Here is a 19949-nt window from a genome sequence, read left to right as displayed (position 1 = left end):
ATTTCCAACAAAGTCATCTCAATGCATAATATAAAATTATAATAAGAAAAAAAAACCCAATAAGATCCACATGAACAAGTGTTTATCCATCTAACAAAATCATAAACACCAATAAAGAAACATAAACAATTATTTAATATAGCCTCCATACTCTCCCAACAAGATATATCTCATGACACGACAGCACATCTGTTGTTTGTGTTGGAAACACAGAAACACAAAGAAAATGACAAAAACAACTTAGAACATCCTCAGTGAGGAGCATCCACAAAGTCAATCCTTCCTTTTGTTCCATACACTGTGAAAAGTATGAAACATGTTCTGACCTTACCTTTGCTGAAGGTCTGGAGCTCAGGTGTTGGTCTCCATCTTTTAAAAGCTGTTGTTTTTCCTCAAAACAAAGTTTCTCTATCATCTCTCATGCTGTCATCCACACTGTAGTGTTATCCCGCCCACTAGCTAGAGAACGTAGCAGCAGCGGTCACGTGGTATCAATTCACTAATGTACTGTGAACTTACATATAGCATTTAGCATAGCGCAGTTACGTGCAAAGGCAGCTCTCTACTCTGCCTTTACACGTAAATGGATGTCATATTGGGGACCTGACTGCGCATGCGCAAACACGAAAAATCACACAATGAGAACGGAGGCAGAAGAGCGACGTGCCTTTGGGAGGCGGAGTGGCCTCCCTCTGCCTTACAGCGGAGCGAAAAAAAAGAAAAAAAAAAAGACTGTGCAGCTGTTCCAGGAAATTGCACTGTTTATTAATTTGGGCTATGAAACACACAAAATGCGGACACTTTCAAACGTATAGGTACTGTAGGCTATTGGAAATGGAAAAATAAATAATTTATAATTATATGATAATTAAAAAAAAAAAAAAAATATATATATATATATATATAATTAAATAATCAAAATATCAATTCACCCTTGGGTAGGCACTGCCTACCTTGCCTACCCTGACGGCACGTCACTGATAGCAGATAACATAATCAACAAATTTCCACTTCTAAACCTCTTCAAAATATTTAAATTATCTTCCAATTTTAAAGTTAAAAACAAATATTTATATGCTAAAACAATTTTTTTTTTTATTAAAATTTTTTTATATGTATTTATCATCTCAAACACAAACATAAAGGTGCATTTAAACCGAATGTGACTTCAGCGACTATAGTTGCTTAACTTGCCCGTGATGAGTCGCTTGAGCATAGTCACACTTTTTACTCGTTTCATTCCTTCATCTACCTCAGTGGGAGAAACTCATTGTCGATTGGAGATCATGACACAGCATCACTCAAAATTGCCTAAAAAGTTCAAATTTTTCAACTTGGAGCGACTTCCAGTGACTTAATTGCGTAAATTGTGTCGCTTCAAGGGATTGATTTTGAACGTAATTTAGTCGCCAGAGTCGTGAGAGGTGTGAACGCACTTTAAAAAATCAAATCAACCTACCCCTGGTAGAACAAAACACAACCATGTTTTTTTAAGCATGATATATAAAAAGTGAGAAAATGGTTCTTGTGTTCTCCAAAATTTGTAGCAGGGGTGTTTTTGAGCGCTTTTAGCGATATACTCTGACGATTTTCACGATCTATCAAAAACACGTAATTATCAAATACATATATTTCAAAAATTTATTTGATGCCATATTTGATATCAAAATGTCAACAAGGAAGAGACACATCTTCAATAAAACAATTTCATTTGCTTCTAAATCTATTTTGGTGTCAGATAATAAAAAGTGATTAATTAACAGTCAAAAAGATTTTGACTTTGCAATTAATGTTGCTGTATAAAAAAGTGGTTCTTATTTTATAAATATTATGATTGCATTGAAAAGCATGACGTATTAAAGGTACGGTATAATGAGACAACCAGTGACGTGCCGTGACCACTACGGCTTGGTAGGCACGTTGCAAATCGAGACCACCAATGACAATTTCATATGTTTCTGCTGTCAAGTGTAAATTCAATTCAAATTAATTTTATTTGAATAAAGCAATTTCCAACAAAGTCATCTCAATGCACTTTTCAAAATATAAAATTTATAATAAGAAAGAAAAAACCGAATAAGATCCACATGAACAAGCATTTAGCCATCTAACAAAATCAACATCATAAACACCATTAAAGAAACATAAACAATTATTTAATATAGCCTCCATACTCTCCCAACAAGATATATCTCATGACACGACAGCACATCTGTTTGTGTTGGAAACACAGAAACACAGAGAAAATGACAAAAAGAACTTAGAACATCCTCAGTGAGGAGCATCCACAAAGTCAATCCTTCCTTTTGTTCCATTCACTGTGAAAAGTATGAAACATTTTCTGACCTTACCTTTGCTGAAGCTCTTTTAAAAGCTGTCGTTTTTCCTCAAAACAAAGTTTCTCTATCATCTCTAGCGCTGTCATCCACACTGTAGTGTTATCCCGCCCACTAGCTAGAGAACGTAGCAGCAGCAGTCACGTGGTATCAATTCACTAATGTATTGTGAACTTACATATAGCATTTAGCATAGCGCAGTTACGTGCAAAGGCAGCTCTCTACACTGCCTTTACACGTAAATGTTGTCATCTTGAGGACCTGACTGCGCATGCGCAAACACGTAAAAACACGCAGTGGAAACGGAGGCAGAAGAGCAACGTGCCTTTGGGAGGGGGCGTGGCCTCCCTCTGCCTTACAGCGGAGTGAAAAAAAAACCAAAAAACTGTGCAGCTGTTCCAGGAAATAGCACTGTTTAGTAATTTGGGCTATGAAACACACAAAATGCGGACACTTTCAAACTTATAGGTACTGTAGGCTATTGGAAATGGAAAAATAAATAATTTATAGTTGTATCATAATTTAAAAAAAACAAAACATAAACAGTAAAAACAGTAAAAAAACATAAACAGTAAAAAGTATCCCCCAAAATAATACTCAAGTATAGAACAAATACTCAAAAATACTACTTAGGTACAGTAGTTAAGTAAATGTACTTTGTTATTGTCACTGTCTGGAACACCATCAGGAACATCTTTCTTCCTGTTGAAAGAGATGTTTTGCCTCTCTATCGTTGCTGATCAGTCCCTCCAAGATTTCGCGGACAATTTCTGTGATTGTTGTGTCCTAAAATATCTATAGTTGTGGCAGCTTTTTTTTTTTTTTTTTAAAAAAAAAAAAAAAAAACTGCATCAAAAGTTGTGGCATTTGAGGCTTTATTATTTTCTATAACTTTGCCTAAACTGGTCAATTTACCAAAAACCCTGATTGCCTTTGAATTTTTTCATAACAATACAGAAAAGAGCTCAGATTTACAATAATTTAACAAGATATGGATTATTTACATCACAGTTTAAAGGTTTCAAGTGCAGAGAATATTTTTGAAACAAAAACAAAAAAATCCTAAAATAAATATTTTTTTTCCTGTTAGAATCTCATCAATGCACTCATGACTTTTGCTACAAACACTTTTGCTGCAGACGAGTCTCATATGTTCAGTAATTTGTAAATGTGTGCATAGAAATACCACCAGGGGGTGCAAGCACCAATGATGATGCCATTTTAGACAGTACCTGTAATGAAGCTCTATCATAGATCATATATAATAGTAGAGGTTTAATCAGGTTTTTTCTTTTAAAGTTATTCTAGAGCAGCAGGAGATCATTAAACAGATGCCTTCGTGAGACACGTTTGATGTTATTTTGCTCAAAAGAGTTTAACTGTTGTGACACAGTGTGTAACCAGACTAAATGGTGATTCCAGTCACATCGAGGGACTCCTGGTGGCGGCCGGCTTCAGAAGTTGATGTGGTTTACACAAAGTGGACAGACTTCAGCCACGTTGTGGCGCTGAATCGACTGGAATCGTTAGTCAAATTGGTTAAAATTGCGGAAATTTGCGGTAATTGGACAGAATTGCAGGGCAGCACAAAATTTGCAGGGATTGGCTGAATTTGCATTATTGGTTGCGATTGCGCCATTGCAAATTCCTGGAGTCTGGCTGATGCTCCTCATGTGGAAATGTTATTATTTTTGATGGGTACCATGAGATGAGATAAAGCCCCGCCCGTGGTGTATGTATGTGTGCATATTTAACCTGTCTTGTGCTACCATAATAACTCCTAACGGGCCTTGAAGAGGACAGTGTGAAGGATAGTGTGAAGAACAAAAGAGCAACTTGGAATTTCCCCTGCTCCTAATCAGCAGAAAATGACAGATGTCTAAACTAAAGATGATCTCTGATATGTGGTACTACACTCAGAGTGGCTTTGATTTAACAACACTCAATTGTCCAATGTTTCAGCTGAAAGTGTGCAGGCTTTCTGTAAAGCTACTGGAATTGTTATTTCCCTGACGGAGCCTTCCCAAGGGATCAAAAAAGTAATCTAATTGAATCTATATATTCATATCAAACATAATATACACATACACACACATACACATGAATGTATATGACATGTACATAATAATAGTATTATAATATTTCATATTTATGACAAATTTCATCAATTAAATTTAGAGTGGCTATATATATATATATTAATAAAAACCTTTTATTATGTTTATGGCGTATTCATATATTTTATACCATGATATACATGTCATATATTATTACTGTCCTAGGTAAAATAATTGTTCTTCTTTCTTATACTTACTAACGATATATGATTTAAAAAGCTTTTTAAACTGGTTTATGTTGGTGCTTTGTTTTATTTCATCCTTTAGACAGTTCCATAATTTAACCCCTGATATTGTTATACTCATATTTTTCACTGTTGTTCTAGCATATTGTATGTTTACATGTAGTTTTCCTCTAAAATTATATTCCCCTACTCTCTCTTTAAATCTTTACTCAACCCTTTTGGAAGTGAACCTTTTCTTGTTTTATAAATCATTTGGACAGTTTAGAGTTGGATGAGATCTGGAGTTTTAAATAATAATAATAATAATCCATGTGTGTGTTCTCTGTATCCTGGTTTATGAATCATTCTCATGGATCTTTTTTACATTATGAATAACGGTTGGATGTTCATCATGTATGTATTTCTCTAAACTTCTAGACAGTAACTCAAATATGGTAAAACAAGTGTATAATAAAGAGTGTGCAATGCTTTTTTTTTTAAGAATTAGCCCTGTTTTGTCCAGGACAGCAATAGAAATACTCCAGTAGATCCCGTGGTCCAAGATCACACCCAAACATGTGACTTTGTTCACTCTTTTTATGTCTATATTTACATCTATATTTTTCTTACCAAATAACAAAATTAGTTTTATTTAGGTTTAATGATAATTTATTGAGATCAAAGCATTTTTTTAGTCTACACGTCTCCATAGTGACCATCCTCAAGAGCTGCTGCAAGTCCACATCAGTACAAAGCATATTGGTGTAGCCCCTTTAACTTTGATATATGATACTATGATATGTTTGTTATTTAGAATTTTAATGTGCTTGGTTTTGTTATTTTTACTTTCACATTTGTTAAATTATACCAAATAAAATGTAAAGACCAGCCATCACAGAGAATTCATTAAAGTATCTTTCATTTTTCCTCATGGCTGATGGCAAACAGTGATGCAGTATGCAACCCTGGTCTCAGCAACACATCTGTGGCTCCTGGTCCAAACACAGAAGTGCTGCCCGCCTTCCACAACTCACACAGTTAGCTCCTCCCCATCCACTGAGCTAATGGATGCTAACTCTCCACGTGCACCGATGGCAAACTCTCATGCACTGCTGTCAAACCTACACTTAAGCAGAGAAAGTCTTTCACCTGACCTCAGGCTGAATGTCCATGGGTTTCTCAGACTAAATGCTGTCATTGTCCCGTGTGCATGACTCTAAACCAGAATCACAACAACAGCAGCACCACCTTCTTTATCATCTGCCCTTTCTCCTCTCCCCCCTGCAGTGGCACCGTCCTTTTTTTTTTCTCATTCCCCTGTCAAAATAAAAGCTTCTTCAAAATAAAATGCAGTTAAACACATACTCATTTACATAAACATATTTTCAGGTCAAATAAACATCAAATTTACTTTAACTTTTAATAAACAACTTATGAACAAGTTTTTTTGATAATAACCTTCAACTGCTAAACATTGTTTTCTTAACCTGGTTATATCTTCTTAAATCTATTGAACATGACATAAAACATATTGACAATAAAATCATTAAAACAATGCCATTCCAAACACAACTGAGTGTAGTTTTCAGCTGAAAGTGATTCAGCTGATCTGTGTTTGGACTCATTAGAAACAAAGGAGTGGATGTGATTGTTTTTCCTTTGATAGTTTGGATCAAAGATCAGTGGGTGTGGTTAGAGAGAGGAGAGAGAGGAGAGGAAGACCAAATGTTGTTGATTACTGTAAATGACTGATTTAGTCTTTATTACATCATATACAATCATGTACAACCATCAAAGATCTTATTTTATAATCAAACCTGACAGAAATAATTCAAAGTTTAAGATCACATGTATTTAATGTAATGCTCTTTGTTGTTAGTATTGTGTAGTTCAGTGTGTGTTTCCATAGTGACACTATGTGTTAGCGTTTCTCCTGAGAAATACGTCTCAAAATGAGCATCATGTGACTTCTCTAAATTCTCTCTTTTTTGGATCTAGTCCCATGTGAACAGTGTAGTTTTTATTAGTCCACGTAAATATCAATATATTTTGTGATGGATTTTGTTCACCTGTATTTGTTTAATTAGTCGTAGTCTTTTATTGTCATTTATAAAAATGTAGTCGATGAAAAACTGTGACATGTTTAGTCAGCAAAATCATCACTGCCATGAACACCTATGTAACAATGCATGTAGACATACATCAAACATACGCACACTTACATATACACACAGTTGAACACACAACAGAAGTAGTTTTAATTTGAAGGAGACATTATGATTATTTTCTTCTTTCATTTCCCGTTTCTTTCTCTGACATTTTCATTTCTCTTTTTTAGTAAAACTGCCATAAAATACAATTCATATCACATCTCACACACACACACACACACACACACACACACACACACACACACACACACACACACACACACACACACACACACACACACACATTAATCTACTAGTACTCGGACTTTATTCCTTTTATTACTATATTTGAGTTGTTTACAACTGATGTGACCACAATTAATTTAAAGTAGTGTTTGTATCGCCACCTAGAAAATGACTTTTCATCAGACTGCTTCACGCTCACCATCTCTGCTGATTCATCCTGTGTGTGTGTGTGTGTGTGTGTGTGTGTGTGTGTGTGTGTGTGTGTGTGTGTGTGTGTGTGTGTGTGTGTTGGCACAGTGTAAAAACACTGGCTCTGATTGGTTACCATGAAACATGATAAGCCAATCATAATCGCTCACCTTGTTTCCAACCCACCTCCTCACTACAGCTGAGTAAGAAGCTTTAGGAAAACAGTTTATTCAATCAATATTTGTGACGCACCACATTTTGCGTTCAGTAACAATAACGGCGTTGTAACGGCAAAAAAAGTAATTAGTTAGATTACCCCGTTACTGTAAAACAAACACCGTTATTTTAAACGCTGTTATTCCAAACACTGTTCATGAGACACGTCTTTAACACAGAAACAGGGGGAAATTATGTTTTTCTGTGCATGTCACAAGTCTGCACTTCCTTGTTTTTTAGGTTTATTTGCTGATGAAACTTACTGTGACTGTTGTACAGATGTTACAAAACATGCTGACGAGGGCGAATAACACTTTTTATAAAAATGTGCAGACCCTCATGAGTTCCAGGAAATGCAGAAGTGATCCTCCCCTTTTCAACATGAGACTAGAGCTGTGTTAGTGAGCAGGTTGGACGCTCTAACGTCACTCTGCTGTTTTCACACTGTGAGCTGGTGACAGACGCACACAGACGCAGCTGAAAAGGCTCTGAGCTGATGTGAGGTGAGGAATCAGTGAGTGTCTGATGAGCAGCTTCACTCTGATCACACACTGACTCAACCATGTGGATCCACTGCTGTCAAACATCTGCTGCTGCCACGGTTGGAACCTCAATTACAATTACAATTACAATTCATTACATGCAATTAGAATCGGAATTGTAACTGAAACAAATTTAGTTCAGAAAATTGTCTTTGTAATTGTAAAGTTTTTTCTTTTTTTTAAACTGTCAATTACAATTTAACGTGAACCTGTGGAACCATTTTACAGTTCTATGGCTTACACACACATGTAGTTAACAATGATTCAAATATGTTTCATATCAGGTTTTCACTTCACATTCATTTTACCATCAAATAAATTAAATCTATGCTATACTCACTGTAAACATGAATAAGTTACCACAACTCACAAACATTGAGGCAGTCGATTAACTTAAAAATCAAAATTTTCAAGAACCTAAAAGGTTGATGATTGGCTACGTGTACTTATTGATAACAGTTACATTAAAGTGTTATATGAAGTAGGTTTGTTTTTTAATAATCCCCATTTAAAACAACAGAAATAAGTTCATCATTCTTAACATGTAATTATTATATTATATTAAATTGCACTTAAGTTGTTTTTAAGTTATATTTAATTATAAAAAAAATATAGTTCCATTTACTCAAAAAATATTAAAGTCACTAAAAAAGAAAGAACTTGTTTCACCAACTTAACATAATGAAGTTAGTAGAACTTTTTCTATAACTTTGAGTGTAAACTACTTAATCTATTTAATGACTTTGAACATTCAGATTTACAGTGCTGACAGAAAAAAGGCTCAGACGTCCACACCATAAATATTAATACCAATATTTTCATTGATTAGGAAGCCTAACAAGGTAATCAATAGATAAGAAACTAATTAGATGATAGATAATATTTATTAGTGTATTTTACAGCTGATTTAAAACATGGGTCAAACTGACCCGTTAGCATTAGAGATGCTAACAGAAAGCTAACACAAAAGGAAGGTTAGGTTTAATAAGGCTTATTTATTAAAGGCTCAGTAAATGTGATTAACTTCATTTGAACTTTAGTGATTGAGAACATAATTGTAATTGACTTTAAGGGGAAAAATAACAATTGTAATTTTAATTGTAATATGAAAAAATGCTGATTACCGTAATGGTAATTGAGTTGTAATTATAGACGTAATTGTAATTGTTCTTTCTACATTGTTCTTTGAAAGAGGAGCTTGGTTTGTAAACATACAGTATGATTGAACTATTTCAGTGATGTACAGGTTTTCATTTCTTCACTGTAATGTTTCTATAGATGAACACCTTTGACTGATATACAGTGTGTTTCTGTGTTGGGTCATACAGGCTGTTTTTAACATGTATATCACCCTCACAATGTCTTTATTTTCTCTTATATGAAATAACTTTTGGAAACCCTTTGGTCACTGATTGTGATTTGCTTTGTGCACGATGTGAATTGTTTTGTGGTCGACCAAATCCTTGAATTTCAGTGCTTTCAGTTTGATGAAGAGTGGGTTTAATGGTTCTCTCCACGTGCTTTTATTTACTGTTTTTATTGCTCTTTTCTGACCTTTGAATATTAAGTCTGTATTTGTTTTATATGTGTTCCCCCACACGTCCACACAGTCAGTCATAAATGAGAGAATGAAGGAACAGAACAAGGTCTATAGTGATGACTGATTTAAAAAATACTAGACTTTTTGTAATATTGTGATTGACGTTGTTATTTTGGCTGTAATGTACTGTATATGTGACTTCCAAGATAGTTTATTGTCTATTATGACTCCCAGAAATTATATTTCATTCACTCTCTCTATTTATATGCTATTTATTATTCTTATCTTTAGTCAGTTTAATGTCCGATTTCAAAATATTATACTTTTTTTTTTTTTATTTGAGTCAAACCAAGTCTTCAGTTCCAAAAGTTGTTCCAAATTATCTCTGCAGCTGAGAAATTTAGAGGCATATTCACTAAAGGTTTAGAGGTGTTAAAACGTGTAGAAATGTCACTCCATGAGCTAATAAGGCGTAGACGTTTTTTTTTCAGACATTAAGTGTAAGCTGGCTTACACGTCACACGCTGTCAGTGAGACACTTCTGAGGAAGGAGAGAGACATCACAGAAAGTGTCAAACAAAGGTAAAGAGCTACTTTACATCTACTTTTACTCTTACACAGAAATTGATTCTTTGCTTCTTTAGCAGCTGCTGCTCACCTGCATGTAGACATGATGTAACTGTGACTCCAGAGTCTTGATTTTACTTTTCAGCAAATCTTCTCTGCAGTGAGACTGTGGAGGTTAGAAAGGATCAGAATGGTTGTTGCAATGTAGCAGACTGTTGGAAAATGTATGAGACAGAACTAAGGCTGGGCGATATATCAAGTTTTTAATAAATATTGATATATTTATTTAGGAGATATAGCATAGGACTATATTGTAATATTGATATAATTCACGTAACCTTAAAAGTTTCTTCCGTAGAGCCACCAGTATGCTTTATTCTGCTCTTACTATCTATCTTACTGTGGTGCTGTGCCTTATGAAAGTGAGGTGAGATTACCAAAGCAGTAACCTAACATATTACTAAGGACATGGTCCCCATAATGAGAAAGTCTTTGATGCTCAGTAAAACACTGTGTGTGCTGTATAGATCCAGAGGTGTCTGTGGGTCAATAATGTTATAAACAGAACTCAAAACAACTGGTTACCGTCACACTGTACGTTTACTGTATACAGGGGAACCTCAAACACTGCTTATTAGTCGTTACACAGGGGATGGTAACAGAAACGTAACATTAAACTACGTCCATGTGCTCAGTACAAATCAGGAAGTAGGCAAGTCTGACTCACCTCTGACCTTACATTACCATGGTTACCATAGGGACCTTAAAGGGAAAGTCCTCAGAAGGCCATCATTACAGCGCACGTGTGTGTGTGTAAATAAATAATTGATCATTAATTATAATAATAAAAAAACTGTACAGCACTTTGGTCAGCTGAATTTGTTTTTAAAATGTGCACAAATACACATTTATTATATAAATTATGATATTATTCTCTACACTTATAATAATAAAGATCCCTGTGTGACATTAGACATGTAGCTTTAACTGACTGACCTTATTTTAAGGGTTTGTCTCTGAAAAACAGGTATGTTATGCTATAATAGTTAGAGGAAACCCCAATTAGGTCACAAAGAAAACATTAATATATATATTAAGTATTGACATTCTGGTTCCAATTTATACATGAAAGCATCATCTTAAGGCAAGGGCAAAATATCCAGATATATATTGTATATCGTGATATAGCTTGAAAGTATCGAGATATTTAAAAACAAAAAAAAGAACCTATCACTGCATGTTTCACTGTCTACTCTGAGCGCGCACACACACACACACACACACACACACACACACACACACACACACACACACACACACACACACACACACACACACACAGAACATTTGCTGTATCAAATAGAAACAACATAAAATCAAACAGCTTTAACACATTATCATTACAAACACAAAAGTAAATGATAATTTATTTTCATGCACTACAGTTACAGGATCCTGGAAGCTGATAAAGATACACAGCACACATGAACAGAGGCACACTTTCCTGTGTAAGACTGACAGTTTATTACAGCCTAGATAGAACAGAAACAGGAAGCACCAAACCACAGGCTGCAAATGTCCCTGAGACAACACCAGGCAAACACAACCCAGTACAAGTGATCAACACAACATCCAGCAATGCATCAGTGAATAATGTTCTATAGAATATCTAAAATATCATAAAATAATGACGTCTTACTGTCCAAACTACGTCTAAGGAGCCGTAGAGTCCTGAAATGTTGTCCTGCAGGGCTGTCAGCTTCTTCTTCTCTCTCTCCTCTCTCCACAGGGCTTCCTGATTCACACAATAAACAAACATTTACAGAAATATATCACTGATGTATGGGTGCCAACTGTAAAGTCGTGCATGCTAAATGAATCAGCAACTTTTTGTAACATTTAACAAAAATAAAATGTTTTAACTAGATTTACAGCAATATTTGTGAAATTTGTGAGAATTCTTTTCTTGTAAAAAGCTAATGTCAATCTAAATGTAAATGTTAAATATTTAATTAAAATCTAAATGTTAAGTTTAGATATTACATTTAAATAGACAGACCCATGACATTTAGGTTTAACATTTAGATTTAACATTTAGATTTACCATTTAGATTTGGATAGAACATTTTAAATTTAGATTTAGATTTAACATTTAATATTTAGATTCAACATTTAGCTTTAGATGTACATTTACATTTAAGATTAAACATTTAGATTGATATTTATGTTTAACATTTAGATTTAACATTGACATTATATTTTTAAAAGAAAAAACCATTACAAAGTCTTTAAAAAATACTTGACTTTTTGTAATATTGCAATTGACGTTGTTATTTTGGCTGCAATGTACTTTATATGTGACTTCCAAGATAGTTTGTCTATTATGACTCCCAGAAATTTTATTTCATTCACTTTCTCTATTTTTATGGTCTTTATTATTCATTTCTTTAGTCAGTTTTTTGTTCGATTTCCAAATATTATACATTTTGTTTTGTTCATTTGAGTCAAACCAACTCTTCAGTTTCTTTAATTTATCTGCCAATGATTCCAAAAGTTGTTCCAAATTATCTCTGCAGCTGAGAAACTTAGGGGTGGATTCACTAAAGGTTTAGAGGTGTTAAAACCTATGGAAATGTCACTCCATGAGCTAATAAGGTGTAAAAACCCAAGGGAATCAGGAATCAGAATCATTTAAATAGGGGCGGTCTCCACCACTTCTGCACGTGCACTAATCATTAGACGTTTTTTTTTTCAGACATTAAGTGTAAGCTGGCTTACATGTTACACGCTGTCAGTGAGACACTTCTGAGGAAGGAGAGAGACATCACAGAAAGTGTCAAACAAAGGTAAAGAGCAACATCTACTCTTACACTTACACACAAATGGATTCTTTGCTTCTTTAGCAGCTGCTGCTCACCTGCATGTAGACATGATGTAACTGTGACTCCAGAGTCTTGATTTTACTTTTCAGCAAATCTTCTCTGCAGTGAGACTGTGGAGGTTAGAAAGGAAAAGAATGGTTGTTGTAATGTAGCAGACTGTTGGAAAATGTATGAGACAGAACTCAGGCTGGGCGATATATCAAGTTTTTAATAAATATTGATATATTTATTTAGGAGATATAGCATAGGACTATATTGTAATATTGATATAATTCACATAACCTTAAAAGTTTCTTCCGTAGAGCCACCAGTATGCTTTATTCTGCTCTTACTATCTATCTTACTGTGGTGCTGTGCCTTATGAAAGTGGGGTGAGATTACCAAAGCAGCAACCTAACATATTACTAAGGACATGGTCCCCATAATGAGAAAGTCTATGATGCTCAGTAAAACACTGTGTGTGCTGTATAGATCCAGAGGTGTCTGTGGGTCAATAACATTATAAACAGAACTCAAAACAACTGGTTACCATCACACTGTACGTTTACTGTATACAGGGGAACCTCAAACACTGCTTATTAGTCGTTACAGAGGGGATGGTAACAGAAACGTAATATTAAACTATGTCCATGTGCTCAGTACAAATCAGGAAGTAGGCAAGTCTGACTCACCTCTGACCTTACGTTACCATGGTTACCATAGGGACCTTAAAGGGAAAGTCATCAGAAGGCCATCATTACAGCGCACGTGTGTGTGTGTAAATAAATAATTGATCATTAATTGTAATAATAAAAAACTGTACAGCACTTTGGTCATCTGAATTTGTTTTTAAAATGTGCACAAATACACATAATTTATTTTATAACTTATAATATTATTCTCTACACTTATATTAATAAAGGTCCCTGTGTGACGTTAGACATGTAGCTTTAACTGACTGACCTTATTTTAAGGGTTTGTCTCTGAAAAACAGGTATGTTATGCTATAATAGTTAGAGGAAACCCCAATTACATCACAGAGAAAACATTAATATATATATTAAGTATTGACATTCTGGTTCCAATTTATACATGAAAGCATCATCTTAAGGCAAGGGCAAAATATCCAGATATATATTGTATATCGTGATATAGCTTGAAAGTATCGAGATATTTAAAAACAAAAAAAAGAACCTATCACTGCATGTTTCACTGTCTACTCTGAGCGCGCACACACACACACACACACACACACACACACACACACACACACACACACACTGTATATAATGATTCAATTCAGACTAAATGTTAAATGTTAAAATGAACAAAAATGAGCTTTTATGACAAAGTTGTTCCAAAGATCGTTCAATATCATCTCATTCACACAAGATTATGACTAAATATGTAAACACATTTAGATTAAAACAAGCAGTATTTACTCACTGGATTGTGAGAAATCACTAAATGAGTCATTAAAGTTGACATTATTGTTATAAGAAACTCACTTTGGTCTCAAACGTTGCTCACTGATGACATCTGCTGGTCAACGTTAATCTATATTATTAAAGCTACTTTAGTCGTTTCTGACGGTGCACGAGGAGATTCTGTAGAATGGTGGAGATTCTGCAGCTTTGATCTTAGCCTGAGTTGACATGACAACTTGTCAACATTGATCTTTCATTTTAGCCTGAGTTGCCATGACAACCTGTCAACATTGATCTGTTCGAAGCTGCCTTTTGTGATTAAATGTATGTCATATTATCATAGGAAGATCAAATATATTAAATTAAATAATGCAAACACACATTTTACTCCTCATAGTGGATATACTGTATGTATGGACTGTTACATCAGGCATAATTACTACCAATGAGGGAGCGTCTTATACAACAATAGAAAACTAATGAACATTTTACTCACCAGGGGGCGCTGTTGGCCAAAAACTTACATATAAGTCACTTCATTGTATAAGTCACAGAGGTGTAAAGAGTACTGATATATCCTCAAGTAGAAGTACAAGTAAATCATACATAAAATACTCAAGTACAAGTAAAAAGTAGCTCAATTAAATAGTATTCAAAGTCAAAGTTACTAATTAATTTGCTGTATCAAATAGAAGCAACATAAAATAAAACAGCTTTAACACATTAACAATACAAACACAAAAGTAAATGATAATTTATTTTCATGCACTACAGTTACAGGATCCTGGAAACTGACAAAGATACACAGCACACATGAACAGAGGCACACATTCCTGTGTAAGACTGACAGTTTATTACAGCCTAGATAGAGCGAAAACAGGAAACACCAAACCACAGGCTGCAAATGTCCCTGAGACAACACCAGGCAAACACAACCCAGTACACGTGATCAACACAACATCCAGCAATGCATCAGTGAATAATGTTCTATAGAATATCTAAAATATCATAAAATAATGGCGTCTTTCTGTCCAAACTACGTCTAAGGAGCCGTAGAGGCCTGAAATGTTGTCCTGCATGGCTGTCAGCTTCTTCTTCTCTCCTCTCTCCTCTCTCCATAGGGCTTCCTGATTCACACAATAAACAAACATTTACAGAAATATATCACTGATGTATGGGTGTCAATTGTAAAGTCGTGCATGCTAAATGAAACAGCAACTTTTTGTAACATTTAACAAAAAAAAAAAAAACAAAACAAAAACATTTTAACCAGATTTACAGCAATATTTGTGAAATTTGTGAGAATTGCTTTCTCGTAAAAAGATAATGTAAATGATAAATCTAAATCTAAATGTTAACTATTAAATCTAAATCTAAATGTTAATTCTAGATATTACATTTAAATTTCCTTTTATTTTGGTTCTTTTGGTGAATTTGCATTTTAGCTATATATTTAGTTTCTCCCATGACATTTAGGTTTAACATTTATATTTAGGATTTAGATTTCACATTTAACATTTAGATTTCACATTTAACATTTAGATTTAACATTTAGATTAGGATTAAACATTTGAAATTTAGATTTAAATTTAACATTTAATGTTTAGATCCAACATTTAGCTTTAGATGTGCATTTAGATTTAAGATTAAAAGTTTAGATTGATATTTATATTTAACATTTAGATTGAACATTGACATTATACTTTTAAGAGAAGAAACTCTATCACAAATTTTAAAAATATTGCTGTAATTCTAGTCAAAAGTATGTTTTTTAAATGTGGTTTGTTGCTAAATGTTGCGAAAAGTTGGTGGGTGACATAACAGGGATTTTTGGTAAATTGTCATCAATAACAGCATTGATTTACAATATGTATACAGTACACCCTCATATGTATGTGTATTTACAATATATGTTTATGTATTGCCATGAATATTTTTTTTTTCCTAATGTAAATTCCTTTTAAAGATTAGTGTAAACAACTAGTTTATCTGCTTTTTGATGCAGTTCAGGCCACTAATAATTTGGTTAAAAATGTGTTGATATGTATTGTATACTATACAGGATGTATTACTTTAAATTTTCTTTAATGTTCTTAAACTTGCATTAAGATCAATCACATCCCAATGTTTATTGAGATAATAATAGTCATACAACTTTTATGCATACAATCAACTTCTATTTAGAAGGACACATCCAGATAGAACACATTGAAAACATATTTACTATGTTCATACATATATACAAATACGTGTTAGATTTTTACTATGCACTTATACCAAGATTAATTCAATAATTAAATGGTTCGTCAAAGTCAGCAGGAGTGAACTAAATAAATCAGGATTATAACTTTAACAAAATCTGTGAGGTAATCATCTTCAAATACTTCATTTGCACTTTTTCACAAATAACAGAACTGAAAAGCTACTGTTGGATAAAAAAAAAAAAAAAAATGAAGATATGTAACCTATGTGGGTAGATAAAACTGAGGTGTGTGAAGTAAACTCAAGTTATTCTGCAGGCACATTTTCAGGCATTAATTAATCATTATTTTATTAATTAATTAATTAATTTAATTTAATTTAATTTACTACAGCAAAATAAATCACGTTTAAAAATATTTTCACTAATTCCACATTGTTGGATGAATGGCATTAATGAAACTGTGGTTAAGGCTGACTTTATCTGCTAACTTTATCCAGTAACATTAACATATCATGATGATTTCAACATTGACTCTTTAAACCTAAAAGAAAACAATGACATCAAGTAATTTATTAACTCAATGTAGATCAAGAGCCTTTACCATTAATAACGCATCCAACCAGGATAACTCCTCATAGTGAGACACCAATAGACAAGGCTCTTCACTAACTTTTCCAGTGGTGGTACTGGTGCGACTAACGTTCTCAGTTAGTCGCACCAGCACAGAATTTGGTCGCGCGCTTTTTTTTTTGTTAAGCGGAGGATTGTTATGCTTTGCTGTTTTAAATAACAGCATGTATTCTGTTTTTTTAATTTATTTTGCAGAAAAGCTGTACTTCAATTAACTTAACAGTATCATAACCAACATCTGCATTGCTTCACCCCATGGTATTCAATTCAGAGGGTCCAGCTCTGATAGTGGGGTCTCCTAACCCAGGCCTGGTATCATAGTCCATCAGTTCTGGCCCCTCCATGCCGATTCTGATGAGGTCCTCCTCTTTGGTGTGGAATCGTGTATGTGCTGTGCATGCACGCTCTACTCCGCTCGGCACACTCGGCTCGTTCTTCCTCGCTCCCACCCCCACCACAGGTCCAATAAGCACGCCCCACATACGCTCCGTCACAATGCTCGGTGAGCTTAGCGCGCTCTACCCTGCCCTGCGTCTGCTTGTTGCGCCCCAACTGTGCTTTGCTGCTCTGCGTGGCTCTGACGCCTGTCCCCAGTGTTGGTGACGCAGCAGCTGTGTGTGTTTGTCCCAGTATCTGTGAACGCAGCATGGACCATGTCTCTCCTGAGTGTTGGTGACGCAGCAGCTGTGTGTGTTTGTCCCAGTATCTGTGAACGCAGCATGGACCATGTCTCTCCTGAGTGTTGGTGACGCAGCAGCTGTGTGTTTGGGGACATGGTGGCATGTGTAGTGTCTGTGTCTGACCCTGATTCACAGGAGGAGGACTTAGAGAGAACGAGGAAGTTTCATCCTTTTGGATTTTCAAAATAAGGTCATCCTAAGCCCTCGCACAGATGTGACCAAATGAAATTTTCACTCTGTCTCCCACCTGTAGTCAGACTCGTCTCCTCCGTCGTCTGAAGACAAATATTAGCACATGATTATTAGCACACAATTATTAGCAGACAACTATTAGCACATGATTATTAGCACACAATTATTAGCACATGATTATTAGCACACAACTATTAGCACACGATTATTAGCACACGATTATTAGCACACGATTATTAGCACACAATTATTAGCACACGATTATTAGCACACATTTATTAGCACACATTTATTAGCACACATTTATTAGCACACAATTATTAGCACACAATTATTAGCACACGATTATTAGCACACGATTATTAGCACACGGTTATTAGCACACAGTTATTAGCACACAAATATTAGCACACAAATATTAGCACACAAATATTAGCACACAAATAATAACACACAATTATTAGCACACCAAAACTCTAAACACAGCAAATAAGACACAACACTGTGAAATAAAACATTCACATCTATGTCAAAAATAAACTCTGCTATCATAACCTAACAATCCTTTGTCTAAATATCACTGTAATAATAAATTAATACACACTTCTATCATATAAATACACTTTCAAATGAGCAGCAACACACTAGTCTACTTTATAGAAAACACTGCAGTCTTTAGTTTTCACTGTTTTTATTCAGTTCCACAGTTTTCACATCAACTAAAAAATGAAATACTCAATTCTAAATTATTACAATAATGTATTTTACAGTTCAGTAAATTCAGCTAAAGCAGAAATAAAACAATATTGTGTAAACATAGAAAAACACAATAATGTGTGCTTATGGATCCATCCGTCTGTTGGGGTCTGACCACAGGATCTCCCCTTGACCTCACATCAATGTCCCCACAGACCTGTTCCAGTGTCTGCTGTTACGCTCAGCCTAGGAGCCACTGAACGGCACATGAACACGTCATCCTTTACCAGCCTCAAGCAGCACGCCAACACATCTTTTTCAAACTGGGCTATTTATTTGAGCCACATAAGAAAAATAATAAGTACCAAACTGGGTTACGCAGAACCCACAAATAAAAGAACATAAGTTTCCTAGCCAACTGGGCCAAACTGAAGAAAACGTATCACCGTGTCGGTCTCGCTGTGAAGCTGTCAAACGGTCAGCTGTCAGCTGTCAAAGGGCAGAAGGACGTGCTGCGTGCTGGTTGGAGCGTGGGTATAGGATGACCCGCCCTCTGAACCACCTCTGGGACACCATACATCATCTGGGTCTTTTTGTAGCCGCCCTCCACCGAAGCTCAGCCAATCCGAAGTGGACCCGTTATTCACAGACCACGTAGGTTGGGCTGTTGATAGAGAGACACACCCCCCCCCAGCGCACAACACAGAAACACAAGTAGCACACAAACAAACTGATAGACGACAACAGTCGTAACACTGCAGAAGAGACATACGGGCATGTGGTTGGTGGTCATATACACACCATCTCCAAGCCTAGTCCTCTGTAGGATTCAGAAATGCTGAGTAAGGGGCAAATACACAACTTTTAATGGATGATGGTTGGTGAACCAGTTGTGGACCAGAGCAGCCTGATGGAAACCAACATGATCCCAGACAACAACAAACCTGTGCTGTTCTGGTCTACCCTGTACCACTGCATCATGAAGTCCATCTAGAAATGTGATTATGTGTTGGTATTATAGGGACCCAGTTTGGTTTGATGGTGCAGTAGGACTTATGGTGGTACACAATGTGACGTTTCCTTTGGCCAACTATATGACGTCCTGGTGGTCTGTTACTGTAAAGCACAGGTGTCAAACTCAAGGCCCGGGGCCCAAATCTGGTCTTTTAGAGCATCCATTTCTAGATTCACAG

The 19949-nt window shown here is 35.2% G+C and overlaps 1 protein-coding gene across 6 annotated transcripts in view; it reads left to right on the top strand.

The window, feature by feature from the left end:
- The first annotated feature begins 7785 nt into the window (after nt 1-7785).
- The window catches only part of LOC114460082 (protein NLRC3-like), a 30425-nt gene continuing 18261 nt past the window's right edge, over nt 7786-19949 (top strand). The window contains exons 1-3 of one of the 6 annotated variants that reach the window (XR_003673537.1): nt 7786-7921; nt 9992-10082; nt 12823-12913. The gene's annotated coding sequence lies outside the window, so the exon portion shown is untranslated. Of the gene's footprint in view, nt 8020-9976; nt 10083-11856; nt 11977-12822; nt 12914-19949 lie in introns of those variants that run through there. The other 5 variants (XR_003673538.1, XR_003673539.1, XR_003673535.1 and 2 more) reach the window with 5 other exon arrangements.

The sequence above is a fragment of the Gouania willdenowi genome, unplaced genomic scaffold (assembly GCF_900634775.1).
Source record: "Gouania willdenowi unplaced genomic scaffold, fGouWil2.1 scaffold_398_arrow_ctg1, whole genome shotgun sequence".
Classification (NCBI taxonomy): Eukaryota; Metazoa; Chordata; class Actinopteri; order Blenniiformes; family Gobiesocidae; genus Gouania; species Gouania willdenowi.
The sequence above is the reverse complement of the archived record's forward strand: the minus strand, read 5'-3'. Positions and strand labels throughout refer to the sequence as shown.